Genomic DNA, 15,045 nt, shown 5'->3' on the forward strand with positions numbered 1-15,045 from the left:
TTTACTCTTCCCTTTTCTCTTAGTGTGCATCCTTAATTTTTTATTAGTCCTTTATTTATTTACTCCTTATTTTATTATTCCTTAATTTTGTTTTATTATTTTATTTGTTACTACTTGATTTATTTTTTAGATCATCTCATCACAGTCAATTCATACCTTGTATTCTGGTTTAACTAATAACAATAAAGCTTTTAAGAATTACAAATATCAACTCCATATATAGAAATGTCATTAATTGAGTGGCTAATTTGAGTTGCTAATAATTTTTCTTTCGTTAACTTGTTTATGATTCCCTTGAGTTTTGTAATGAAAGTCAGATGAACTATTCAGCCCTGGTCTTTTCATCGGGAATTCTCAAAAGTTCTTTATTTCATTAAATTTTCATTTTTTCCCTCAAGGATTTTACTCAGAATCTTGATATAATATTACAAGAAATCATCAAAGGAAAACTTGAAGCTCTAGAACAAGAAGGCAAAGCAGAAATAAGAAAAAAAAAATCAGCTGATAATCAACTGAAAGAATTCCAGGAAGAAAACTTACAAGAATATCATAGTTAAGTTTTAAAGCTCTTAGATTAAGGAGAAAATATTGGCAGCAACAAGAAAAATAATTTAAATATAATGGAGCTACAAAAAGAATTACACAAGACTCAGAAGCTATTATGTTAATGGACCATAGGTCTTGGAATGCTATATTCTTTAGATCAAAAAAAGTGGAGTTATGGTGTAAGGCAACTTATACAGCAAAGTTAAGTATAATCCTCAGTGAAAAAGGACATTTAACAAACTGAAAGACTTTAAGGCTTTTTGTGACAAAAACTTCAGAATTTAAGGGGAAATTTGACATATGATATCCAGGGGAAATTTAAGCTAATCATTAAAGACCAATTACAAGTGATTCAATAAGGGCAAATTGTTTACTTTATATAAGTGAAAATATTACTACTCTTATAATTGTCATCATTATTTGGGTAGTTTTAAAGAAAGGTTTGAACTGAGCTGAGTATTGTGGCATTATTTTAAAAAATAAAACTATGTATGAAGAGATAAAAGAATAATTATCTCAAATGAGACATAAAAGGAAAAAAAAATGATACAGAAGAAGCTAGTAGGAGAGAAGCAAGTAGTCCTGGAACCTTACTCTGATTGGGAATGGGTTAAAGAGAGAAATTATGTATATGTATGTATACATAAAACTTCTAAATTCAGAAAGAAATAAGAGGGCAAGAGGTAGAGAGAGGGTGGGGGAAGAGGGACTTTAAGAGGATTAGGTTGGTTAAGGAACAGGAGGGCAAGATAGTGGGCAGAAGTAAATGTGATAAGAAAAATTGTGAGGAAAAAATAGGAAGGAAGAAAATAAACCATTAATTGTTAGAATATGAATGGGAAGAATTTACCCATACCATGGACAGACCTTTGAAAGATAGATATAGTTAGTGGGCATAACATGGATAAAGCTCTAGCAAAGAAGACTGAGAAAGAGTAATCAGATTAATAAGGAAAGAATGAAGAGTGAGTAGTGTCATGAACACCTAGAGAAAAGAGAATTTATAGAGGAAGGAGGTAATTAGTAGTGTCAAAGGCTACAGAAAGATTAAAAAGGAAGAAACTGTTAAAAAAAAAAAGCCATGCTATTTGAAAATTAAGAGATCATTCATGGCTTTGTCAAGATCAGTTTCAATTGGAAAATGTGGTCATAAGATAGGCAGTAGTTTTAGAAGTATATTTAGAGAGGAAGCAGAGACCTCTAGTATGAATTGTTTTCTCAAGGAGTTTGGTTGAGGAGAAGAAAGAGAGATTATCTTAGCTAGCAGATATAATGGATTCAGTGAAAGTTTTTTTCTTAAATGGATGGGGAACACACAGGCATGTAGAGAAAGAAGCCCATAGGTAGAAAGACACTGGAGATCAGAGATAGTGTAGGGATAATAGAGAGTAATCTTTTGGAGAAAGTCAAGGAGATGGGATCCAGGATACATTTAGAGTTTTCTTTAGTTAAGGGAAGGAATACTTCTTCAAGAGAAACAGGAGTAAGATAGTGAGTGGGAAGATATTTGAGTGATGTGAGATGAGGAGAGAAGTAGAGAACTAAGTGTTCTTGATTTTTGTTGTACTTGTGAGTGACTTTGAGTAAACATCTTTTTAGAGTATGAATCTGAGGTACAGCTGGAAAAGTTTAGACAGAAATAGGACTCACAAATTATTAGTTAGGCTTAACTTTGCAAATAGAGAGGGGCTATTGAAGCTTGGAAATGAAAAAGAGATGGGCATTGAGTGGTAAAACTCCAGAGAAAAATGCCTGGAACACAGATGTCCTCTCTCTCTCACCTCATCCTCCTTTAAAATTTCCCATCCTGGTTTTTCTGTGAAAGTATTCATACGATTTTATGATCATAACCACGGAATCTCACATATGGAAGGGACTATTGAGGTCATGCAGTGCAATCCCTACCTGACCAAGAATTTCCTCTTCAACATTTCCAACGAGTTATCATCTAGTATTTGCTTGAAAACCTTCAATATTAGTATAATAAATCTAATAAATTCTCAGCACTCCTTAAGGCAATTGTGAGATCAGAGAGCTTTTTTCCTGTTTCATTATTAATTTGAAAACAGAAAAGAAACACGTTTCTCTCCAGAAGGGGAGACAGGAAGACTAGAAGGAAAGCAGTTAGAGAAGTGGCTTCCATATTGTACAAATTACTGATAAAGAAACCAAAGAAGTCTACTTCTGGGAGCAAGGATCATGGTTATTCAAAGAACATTTCAAGAGTTTCCCTTTGCACCCTGCTAATCCATTATATAAACTTTTCATTTATCAGTCATTTATTCTTTTTTTTTGGATTATTTTTAAAAAATTATTATTATAGTAACTTTTTATTGACAGAATCCATGCCAGGGTAATTTTTTTTACAACATTATCCCTTGCACTCACTTCTGTTCCGATTTTTCCCTCCCACCCTCCACCCCCTCCCCTAGATGGCAAGCAGTCCTATATATGTTGAATATGTCCTAGTATATCCTAGATACAATGTATGTGTGCAGATCCAAACAGTTTTCTTGTTGCATAGGGAGAATTGGATTCAGAAGGTAGAAATAACCCGGGAAGAAAAACAAAAATGCAAACAGTTTACATTCATTTCCCAGTGTTTTTTTCTTTGGGTGTAGCTACTTCTGTCCATCAATGATCAATTGAAACTGAATTAGGTCTCTTTGTCAAAGAAATCCACTTCCATCAGATTACATCTTCATACAGTATCATTGTTGACGTATATAATGATCTCTTGGTTCTGCTCATTTCACTTAGCATCAGTTCATGTAATTCTCTCCAAGCTTCTCTGTATTCATCTTGCTGGTCATTTCTTACAGAACAATAATATTCCATAACATTCATATACCACAATTTACCCAACCATTCTCCAATTGATGGGCATCCACTCAGTTTCCAGTTTCTAGCCACTACAAACAGGGCTGCCACAAACATTTTGGCACATACTGGTCCCTTTCCCTTCTTTAGTATCTCCTTGGGGTATAAGCCCAGTAGAAACACTGCTGGATCAAAGGGTATGCACAGTTTGATAACTTTTTGGGCATAATTCCAGATTGCTCTCCAGAATGGTTGGATTCGTTCACAAGTCCACCAACAATGTATCAGTGTCCCAGTTTTCCCACATCCCCTCCAACACTCATCATTATTTTTTCCTGTCATCTTAGCCAATCTGACAGGTGTGTTGTGGTATCTCAGAGTTGTCTTAATTTGCATTTCTTCAGTAATTTATTCTTAAGCAAGACATTATACCTCTGCTTGTTTATATTTTATGGATGCTATAAGAATGAAATAAGTTAACACATAAGCAAGCACTTTTCAAATTGTAAAACATATAAATACAAGGGGATATTTATAACAATTAAATTCTAAAATATTTATTGTGTACAGGGTTCTATCCCAAGCAATGTGTGTGAGTCATCAGGAATGAAGATATTGCTTCAGCTTTCACCGTTTAATAAAGGATATGAGATAAGTCCATCTACCAATCAATTGAACCAATTATGACAAATACAAACAAAATATCAGAGCAGATACAATGGTATGCAGGTTCAAGGAAGGAAAAGATTAGTGCAAAATATACTGTATTTATAATGAGGTTTTGGGTTTAAATCCTGACTCTGCTTATGTGGCCTTGGGCTTTATTGATTCCCAGTTTCCTCATCTATAAAATGTTGCAATTATACTGGATAACCTCCTTGATTCTTTCTAGTTCTAAATCAACAATTCTATGTACTGATATCAATTTAGGACATTTTGTCAAGTTTTCTTATAGGAGGAGGAGATCTAAGCAAGGTCTGGAAGTCTCTTGAGAGGCAGATATGGGAGAGAGGATTTTTTCAGAGAAACCATTATAAGCAAAGGAGGAGATGAAGCATGGGAAATGTTAGACAAACAGGTCGATATCCATTTAAGCTAAAGTGTGGGGTACACACAGTGTGTGTGTGTGTGTGTGTGTGTGTGTGAGATATATCATTATTAGAGCACTATTTTTTAGAAGAATGAGATATTTTGACAATGCTATTATTATTAATAGAAGTATTTCAGGTTAGCAAAATATTTTGTAAACATCTAATGTTAATTTACAATAATCCTAGGGTACTAGTTATTTTTACTCAAATCCTCCTTCAGTGACTCATAATGGTATTAAGATGATCCTGGACTCTTGAGATTTTGTGTCAGAATATAAGCTCTAGTACATTCTACACTAAGCATGAAGTTTTTTTTTTTAATAGGTTGGATAATAGCTTTTGTGACAATCATACAATGATCAGTTTCACCAAGGTCTGAGAAACTTATCAACAGATTGTCACTGGGGGAGTGAATAACAACTGAGGAAATTACTGTATCCACTGAAAGAATTCTTCATAAGATTAAATCAATTTAGGAAATCACTATATCCACTGAAAGACTTCTTCATAAAATAAAATAAAAAATAATAGCTACAAAAATCCTGAATTTCTGGTCCCATATGTAAGACAAGATAAATTAAGAATTCTTTAGGTGGAAAGACTTGGAAGGGAGTCAGACTCACAGTAGAACTCAACCTTCTCATTCTCTATCTAACTTTTATACCAAATCCATCTGTAAAAGTAATAGGATCAAATGATCTCTGAGTTAAAGCTAGTTCTTGATCCATGATTCCATGTTTGACCAAAGTGTCATAGAATTTCAGAGGAGGTAAACTGGAACTATATATTGCAGCTAGTTAATTTTCCTCATCATGTATTACTTGACATTTTAAAATGTACCCTTCATATATAAATTAAACTGCAATTAAATTAATATGTAGGATGATAAGGTCAAGCTTATCAAGATACAAAGAACTCTTTAGGGACACTAAGGAGTCAAGAAGTGTTATATTACTATCAATATTTTCTACCAGTTGTCCTTTTTAAAATGTTAAGATAGTATAAGCAAAGAATAAATTAAATAATATATTTCTTTGATTCTGTTTTTAATGTTCAGGGTTAAAGAACTTTATGATTGTTCTTCCCTCTACAGATCTTTGCTTACTCTGACCCCTTTGTAAATCATAAACTAATAGATAAGCTAATGATTTTACAAATGAGGAAAATGAGGCATAAGGAGCTTGTTACTTGACCAAGGAAGTCACATAGATAACAATCTTCAAAGATGAAATCTAAAACAGGTCCTCTTGAGAGCTCATGTTCTTTCTACTGTACTACTCTACCTGCCTAAACCATTCTATATCATTAAGAAAATTGTAGTCATTAACTCAAGCCTGATCTGAACAGACTAAAACAATCTTGCCACAAATCAAAACTAATTCTTCTGGTTTTCCATATCTTTCAGAGTAATCAAAACAAAATCCATTAATTGTATGTTTGTTCATACTTTTATTCAACAAAGAAATTAGCCTTTGCTTAAACACAGCCTTTTATCTTGATCATTTGAATCCTAACTAGAAATTATCTTGGCTTCTGGAGCAAATGGCATTAGGGTGATGAATGGAGGTATTTGCTGACACAAGGCCCAATATTTGAGGAAGATGAGGACAACTCAGGAACCATAGCAGAGCAGGAAAGGGACTATCAATAGCTAGCATTTTATTTCAACTTACTATCCTCATTAACTAGATGCTTAAACTGTCATCTGATCTGTTGTAGGAGGATAACAATGCAGTGAGAATCATTTAGCCAAATAGAATACGCCAAATATAAATTTTTATACAGTCCTTAAGTTTGCAAACTACTTTCAAAACTTGCATGAGATGGTAGATAGTACAGATATGATTATTATCATTTTGGGGCATGTGGTAAAACCTGGTTTGGTTTGATTGGCATAGGAAGCACCTTATGAATAAACTCAGTTGTCATAGATTGCTGCCAGGACACTTAAGGGTTTAGCAATTGACTTAAGGTAATACAGCCATTATACATCAGAAGGAAGACTTAAGCCTAGAGCCTTGACTCTGAAGTCATATCTCTAACAGCAACACCATACTTTTTCTCATCCCCACTGTGCATGTGATGAAATTAAAGGTAAGATAGAATAAAGGTCTTCTCCAGAATGGTAAAAATAGTAAGTCTTAGAACTAGTACCCAATGTAGGATTTCTTAGGTTTGATATTCTTTCCATTATGCCACATGATCTCATGGCTAGTCAGTCAATCAAACAGTATTTATTAATACTATGGGCCAGCCTCTTTGCTAAGTACTATGATAGAAAATTTCCCATCTTGTATCTTTAATTTCCTATTCTTACAATGGCCTTTCCCAATTGATTTGTTTTCTTCTTTCTCATTCTTTAAGACCTACTCAAATGTCAACTCCATGAAACTTCTTTGGTACTGAATCCAACAGTAATTTTTCTTCCAACTTAGCATAGCATTTTCTACATCTCTTTCACATTCTGTCTTGTCCAGAATAAACCTTTTATCTTTGGCTAAAGTTCCTCTATATGTGCTACCTTTCTCAATTAAATTTCATCTTTTAAGGAAGTTGATTTCAGAAAAGCCTGAAAAAACTTACATGAACTAATGCTAAATGAAGCGAGCAGAGCCAAGAAAACATTGTACACAGTAACAAGATTATTTGATGATCAAATGGGATGGATTTGACTCTTTTCAACAATGAAGTGATTCAAGGAAATTTTAATAGACTTGTGATAAAAGTGCCATCTATATCCAGAGAAAGATCTATGAAGACTGAATGCAGAACAAAGCATAGTATTTTCACTGTGGTGGTGTTTGTCAGTTTGTTTATTTTTCCCTTTCTTGTGTTGTTTTCTCTTTTGATCCATTTTTTTTTTGCCCAGCATGATGGATGTAGAAATATGTTTAGAAGAATTGAACACATTTAACCTATATCAGATTGTTTGGGGTAGGGGTCAAGGGGAGGAAAGGGAGAAAAATCTGGAATGCAAGGTTTTGCAACAGCGAATGTTGAAAACTATCTTTGCATGCATTTGAAAAAAATAAAATGCCATTAAAAAGTTTTATCTCTTTCATTTTAGTGTCAGTTTCCCCAGGGCATAGCTAAGTGTCTAGTCTATAGTGAATGCTTAAGAAGTGCTTTTTCTTTCATTCATTTATGGTTGATCCAGAACATAGTATGTATGGTGGAATTAACTCTGAGGACTTTGAAGAGTAGAAGCTATGCTTTAATTTTGAATCTGTTACTTAAAACTACGTATAAAACCTTGGTCTAGCCACTTTTCTCTTAATCTTAGTTATTCCTCTACAAAATTTTATTTCCAAGATTCCTTCCAAACTTAAATCCCATGACTCTAGAGTATATATATATATATCAACTAACTTGACTACATTATGAGTTTCACAAGAGCAGTGACCATGTTTCTTTTGTCTTTATAATTCTCCTAGCATCTAATATTCTATCATCCATCTACATAATTAACACTTTTTTGCTTTTTAATTCCTGAAAGACTGGGAACACCAGCAACAATTTTCTGCTAGAGACTGAAGTCAGAAGTTTGGGGGTGTAAAACAGTTCCTAGGGATATGGTCATGGGTGAAGTGACTGGGCAACAGTATTGGTCAGCAGGGTATATGCTCTTTCAATATCCAAAACATGCTTAGCATTCCTTTGCTCTAGCAGATAAGCTTGGTTACCATCCATGTTCTTTGGCTTCCACTATTGTCTCCCACAAGACACACATTTTACTTCATGCAGGAAAAATGGAGGTGGGATACAATAATAAAATAGATGGATTATTTGTAATATGGGAAAACCTAGGGGCAGTTATATATATGTATGGGGACAGACATCCTTTGTAAATTCTATTATTCTTCATGAAATAGGAGACAAATCTGGTATATCATTTGCCATACCAGCTACTATTCTTTTTCTTAATTGGCATGACTCATAGGTAATCTTGGGGAAATAATCCAAAGTAGGACATACATACAGAGATTCAGGCTGACATTATGAACTTGATGCTAGAATTGTATTTGAACTATAGAAATGGGATTACAAGAATTGATAGGGATTCTTTTCTGAACATTTGAATTGGTTCTTGAATTTCTTTGAGTTTAGTAACAGCAAAGGTGATAATATCCACTATTGATTCAGTTTGCTTCAGAAAGACTTTTCCCTGTCTTAGCAGTTATGATATTTTCAAGAACATATAGTGGTTTTTCTCTTTTAAGGTTCTTTAAAAAAAATGGGAAGAGAGTCAATATCACAGGGTACCTATCCAAGTACTTATGATAGTGCCTCAGAAATCCTAAAAGACTGAACATTTGTCAAATTGATGTTGCCTTTGGGGATTAGAAGAGTTGATGCATTATGAGAGGAGAAATGAGCAAAATAACCTCACTAGTGGGCTATTTCTATAATGACCCAGAAATCGGAATGACAAGTATTGTTCCTGACTTTTTGAATGAGGAATAAGCTATGTGATCCTAGTTGAAGTTAGAGGAGTCTCTTAAAATTTACTGAACTTCCATTATCTGTCAAACACCATGAACGAGAGAGCTCTTGAAGAAACTGAGGAGGTGAAGGAAATGAGTAGTGTCACTTTTGTAAATCCTCAACTATATGTTCTAAGGGAAGTTAATTATCATCTTAAACTTCATTTCCTGCTTTATAAAAAAGGATCTTGGCCAAGATGATCTCTAACATTTCTTCTATAGTACTGATAATATTTTATATTCTACTTCTGTATTCCATTCTGATTGAAACACAGGTTTTCATTATTATTATTTGTTTTGTTTTTAAATTTTATTTTATTTTAAATTTATGGAATAAAAATAACATTGTAGAAAATATTTATTGCACATGAAACTGAGACCCAGATTTCCATCCAGCTAATAATACATTTAATGTAAATAATACAAAATAAGAGAATTTAGTGGCTTTAGGATTACAAAGACAATCTATTGGACCTAATATGAATCTATTTTCAAGATTAGAAAAGCTACCTTGGCAATGAGGGACATTTTAGTAAATTCAAGGTTCAAGCCTATAGTGAAAAGGTTTTAAATGGGAACTATATCCAAAGAAGGTAGTCATTGAATCAACAAATATTGAATGCCTACTATGTGCCAGGAATTGTATAGACACAAATAGGGTAATAACTTTCAAGGATTAACATTATCTGAAAATTTCGGTTCAGAGAAGCTTAACCTTAAACATTTTATACATAGGTAATTTTCCCTGATGAATCAAAAACTCCAGTTTATCTATAGTTGAACCTTAAGGTCATAGTATTGATTTTTCACAGGATGAAAATGGGACTGATCAGATAGTAAGTGAGGTAAAGAAGAGAGAAGGTATGGGAAGAAAAGAAAAGGAAGAAAAAGAAGAGCAGGGAGAAAAGATGATGGTAAGTGCAATAAGAGAGAGGCATTTGAGGAGAATAATAAAAACTTCCTGGAAAAAAGCAACGATAGATATATATGCCATTGCCTAATGGCAGGGTGTCAGAAGGGAAATGATCATATATACACTTAGAAGTGTAATTGTGAGCAAATCAATTATACCTATGAATTTTGAAGGTTTGTCTACTATTAGATGACATTTTGAATGAAGCCTAAAAAGCTGACTTGGGCTCAAAACACTTATCAACACACTTCCTCTTTGGGTCATGCACTGAGAAGTTAAAAAGGTATGTCAAATATTGATAGCATCCACTAGACAAATTATGCTGAGTCCTGTGGTGTTTGTTAAGTAACAGGAATCAAAGATTGGAAGAGACTCCTCAAAAAATCAGCAATGACCACTGGGGGGAGCATGGGCTAAAAATAAAAAAAATTAAAAAAAGGAGGAACCAAAGCTAAAAAAAAAAGCATTTGTACAAACACTTGCCTATTAAATTTTAGAAGTGATTCAAAACTCAAGTTGTATCACTCCAACCCTATTACATTTGCTAGTCAATATCTCGTCTCATAATAGCATGAATGCAGTGAAAAGACTGCTGTACTTGGAGTCAGAGAACCTGCATTTAAATTTTGGTACTATCATCATTTAATTGTCTGTGTGACTTTAGGCAAGTCACTTAATTTCTCTGCTCTTGGGTTCTTTCATATGTAAAATGAAGGAATTATATCAGATGATCTCTAAATCTCTTTTAGCTTTAAATATATGATTCTATGATCTCTAAGACGTCCATACCCTCTCACACTATCTTAGGTTTTTTTCTCTGATCTTTGTCTTATGCTCCATATCCATCTTCATATAGTAAAGGTATTGACTGCATCTGGAATTATCTACTTAATTCAAGGTGCCACACATTTTATTAAGGACATTGAGAAATTTCAATACACACAGAGGAGTTGGATCAGGAAGGTGTGGGAAATTGAGATAGTGTCATAAGGGATCAGTGGGAGGAACTGAGGTTGTTTAGCCTGAGGAAGGTATAAGGAGCCATGTGAATGTTGTCTTCATGTGTGAGGGTGGTTGTTTCAGGCCTCAAAAGGCAGGCAAACTTTAGAGAAGCAGATAGCTATCCAGAAATGCCATTTTTCTCTCACTGTCAGTTCAAGTCAGAACTGGAAGATCGCTGGCTAGGGCGATGTGGTAAAATAGATTCTCCATCAGGTGCAAGATGAACCATCTGACCTCCAAGATTCTTTTTTGAGCCCTAGGTTCTATGCTTCTGGGCTTCTGATATGTTGAGGACAAAGAAAAGATCATGTCCTAAGTGTTTCTGTTGAATTTAATATAATCATAAAAGGTACAAACTGAAAGGTACTTTAGATATCAATTCTTCCAAATCTCTCAGTCTTATAACTGAGGTAATTAAGACCTAAAGAAACAAAATAGTTCAGTGGAGGAGCACCATCTCACCATCTAGTCTATTTGAAACACTAATGCCAAAGTAAGTAATCTTCCTAAAGAAGAGATATGCTCATATGATCACACTACTCAGTCACTACAATGGTTTTCTATTGCCTCTGGAAAAAAATATAAACTTCTCTTTTTATTCTTTAAAACCCTAATCAACCTGGACCCAATTATCTTTTCAGTTTCATTGAATATTACTCACTTTTCTGCATTCTGTAATACAGGAAAACTGGTTCCTTGAACTCAGTTCTCTGAATCTCCATGGCTTTGCAGTAGGCTTTACATACCTGAAATGCATTCCCTCCCTACCTCCACCTCATATATATCTTCTTTAAAATACTGCTTCAAATACCATCTTCTGCTTGAAGACCTTCATGATCCCTTAAATGTAGTGCTTTCCTTCCCAAACTACCTCACATTTATTCTCTATATTTTGTATTATGTGTTTATTCTTTATACATATATGTGTGTATACACATACTTGTTGCTTCCCTTATTAGAATATAAGCTCAATGAATAAGGATGGTTTTATTCTTTGTAATTATATCCTCAGCACCTAGCATTGTATCTAACGCATAGTAAGTGCTTAATCAATTCTTGTTTGTTGGTTAGTAACAGACTCCAATCAAAATGGAGATGAGGTTTAGGTATATCATGTTGAATCAATTAAAGAGGAATGAAAGCAAAGGTCAAAGCAAATAAGCTCTTTTTTAAAGCTCTTTACAATTTGTGGCCTTTGTACACTGCTTTCCTTCCTCAGCTCCTTCTAATTTCTAAGGGTAAAACTGGTCAGGCCTCAAGTTGACAGGATTAATCTAATACAAGAATATAAGATCTGTGATCAAACAATTTCTTCTAAACTACAAAGGAAAGAAGATTCACTGGCAGAAGATAATAAATGTGGTACTTGATAAGTTCTCATTTTTCCTATTAACCAGGGAATTAGGAGACATTAAAGAATAGAAGATATCTGGATTTCTCAGAACTGATGTTATTAGCAGTATCTTCATTATTATGGGTATAACATTAGGGATATAAAAAATGAAATATGAAACTTCCTCTGCCTTCAAGGAGCTTATTATATTCTACTATGAAGATATGGCATGTACACAGATGATGAAATATAAAATAGTTTGAGGAGGGGAGAATATTAACAAGTGAATGAATCAGGGAAAGCTTCATTGAACTAGTAGCTAGTCTTGAAAGAAGGCAAGGAGGCTCATAAATTCCCCACTGTCAAAAAAATCCTCACCCAATTCTTCCATTTTCACTATTATTCCATATCTCTTCTTTTCCTTAGGGCTAAACTCTTTGAGATGGCCCTCTACAACAGGTTCTTTTACTTCCTCTCTTTTCATTCTCTTCTTAATTCTATGATTGAGATTTAGTCTCATCATTCAAAGTTGCCCTCTCCAAAATTATGTTATCTCTTAATTACCAAATCCAATGGACTTTTCTTGATCTTTATCTTTCTTCTCGTATTTATTTGTTTATCTATCTATCTATTCATTTATTCATTCGTTTGTTTGTTTGTTTGTTTATTTATTTGCTGAGGCAATTGGGGTTAAGTGACTTGCCCAGGGTCACACAGCTAGGAACAAGTTAAGTGTCTGAGATCACATTTGAACTCAGATCCTCCTGACTTTAGGGCTGGTACCCTATTATTCAGGGTGCCACCTAGTTGACCCTTCCTATCTTCTTCTTCTTCTTTTTTTTTTTTTTAATAATCTTTATCTTTCTTGACTTTTCTATAACTTTTAATACTGTTGATCCACTTTTTCCCCTTAATATTATCTTCTCCCTAGATTTTTGGGATACTCTTTCCAGGTTCTCTTCTTACCTGTCTTTTAATTCCTTTTTAGTCTTCACTGAATCTTCATCCAGACCCTTCCCACTAACTGTGTGTGTCCCATAAAGATCTATTCTGAACTATCTTCTCTTCTCCCTCTCTACTTTATTAGTTGGTAATCTCATCAATGGCTATGGATTTAATTGTCATTCTTATATTAATGATTGTCAGATCTACCTATCCAGTCCTTACCTTTCTGCTGAATCTAGTGTCCTACCTCCAATTGCCTTTGGGACACCTAGAAGTGTAGTTAAGTATACATCTTAAATTCAAGTATCGTTCTGTAAGAAATGATGAGCAGTTTTTCAATAGCATGGTGATTCAGGCCAGTTCCAATGGTTTTGTGATGGAGAAAGCCATCTGTACCTAGAGAGAGAAGTGTGGGGACTGAGTATGGATCACAACATAGTATTTTCACTTTTTGTTGTTGTGGTTTGCTTGCATTTTGCTTTCTTTCTCATTTTTTCTTTTTAATCTGATTTTTCTTGTGCAGAGTGATAAGTGTGGAAATATGTATAAAATAATTGCACATGTTTAACATATTGGATTACTTGTCATCTAGGGAGGGAATGGGGGGAAGAGAGGAAGAAAAAATTTGGAACGCAAGGTTTTGCAAGGGTGAACGTCAAAAACTATCTACATGCATGTTTTGAAAATAACAGCTTTAAAAAATTAAAAAAAAAAAAAGAAATGATGAACAGGCTGATTTCAGAATGTCCTGGAAAGACTTACATGAACTGATAGTCAGTGAAATGAGAAGAAGCAAGAGAACGCTGTACATGGTAAAAACGAGATTATGTGATGATGTGATGGACTTGGCTCTTTTCAACAATGAGAAGATTCAGGGAAATTCCAATAGACTTGTGATGGAAAGTGCCAATCCATATACAGAGGGAGAACTATGGAGACTGAATGTAGATTAAAGGATAGTATTCTCACCTTTTGTTGTTTGTTTGCTTGCTTTTTCCCTTTTGATATGATTTTTTTTTTGCATAGCATGATGAATATGGAAATATGTTCTGAAGAACTGTACATGTAAAATCTATGTTGGATTGCTTAGCCAATAAACTAAAGATTGGACTTCACTTCTAAATCTTATAATGTTATCTGTAACAAGAAACCACCTATCCTAATCCCTTTCTTTTATGGAGATAAAAAGGACCTCATAGGCTAATTATCCTGAAACATAATAGAAAGTGAACAGATTGACAGAGATGGCTCCAATTCAGTTTGCATAATAATTTACATTTGTCAAAATGTTTTACTACCATTATCTTATTTGATCTCCACAACCCAATTTCTACTATCTCCTCACAACAGGCCGACAAATAGGCCAAACTACACTCATTTTACAATTTAGGAAATTGACACAGGTGAGATTTTCTGATGTAAGGAAGATAAGCAGATTCTTACAGAGGCCTAGATTTTAGGTTTCTATGTTGTGTGGGACTTTGGAAGACTTGAGTTCAAATTCTGACATAGAAACTCACTCCTTATGTGATCTCAGGTAATATATTTAAACTTTTCACATCTTTTTCCTCATCTGTGAATTGGTAATAATAATGTTACCTGTAACACAAAGGGGTTGTTATAATCAAATGAAATATATGTAAAACACTCTGAAATCTTGAATTGCTAAACAAAGCTAGCTAGCTATTATTATCTTTTCACTTCCCAAAAATCCCCTCCAGGACATGCTACAGCTCTCTCACTAGTAAACATGGCATTAAACCAAAAGTTTGACCTAATGTACTATAAATTTCATGAAAAGGATGCACCTGTATCCAACTTGGAAAGAACAAAGAGCCCACAGACGTGTCTCCATCTTGAGATAAGGAATCAGACATAGGAAGTGAGAGGTATTATCACACATACATCCTG

This window comes from Sarcophilus harrisii, chromosome 2, assembly GCF_902635505.1.
Source record: "Sarcophilus harrisii chromosome 2, mSarHar1.11, whole genome shotgun sequence".
In the NCBI taxonomy this organism is placed as follows: domain Eukaryota; kingdom Metazoa; phylum Chordata; class Mammalia; order Dasyuromorphia; family Dasyuridae; genus Sarcophilus; species Sarcophilus harrisii.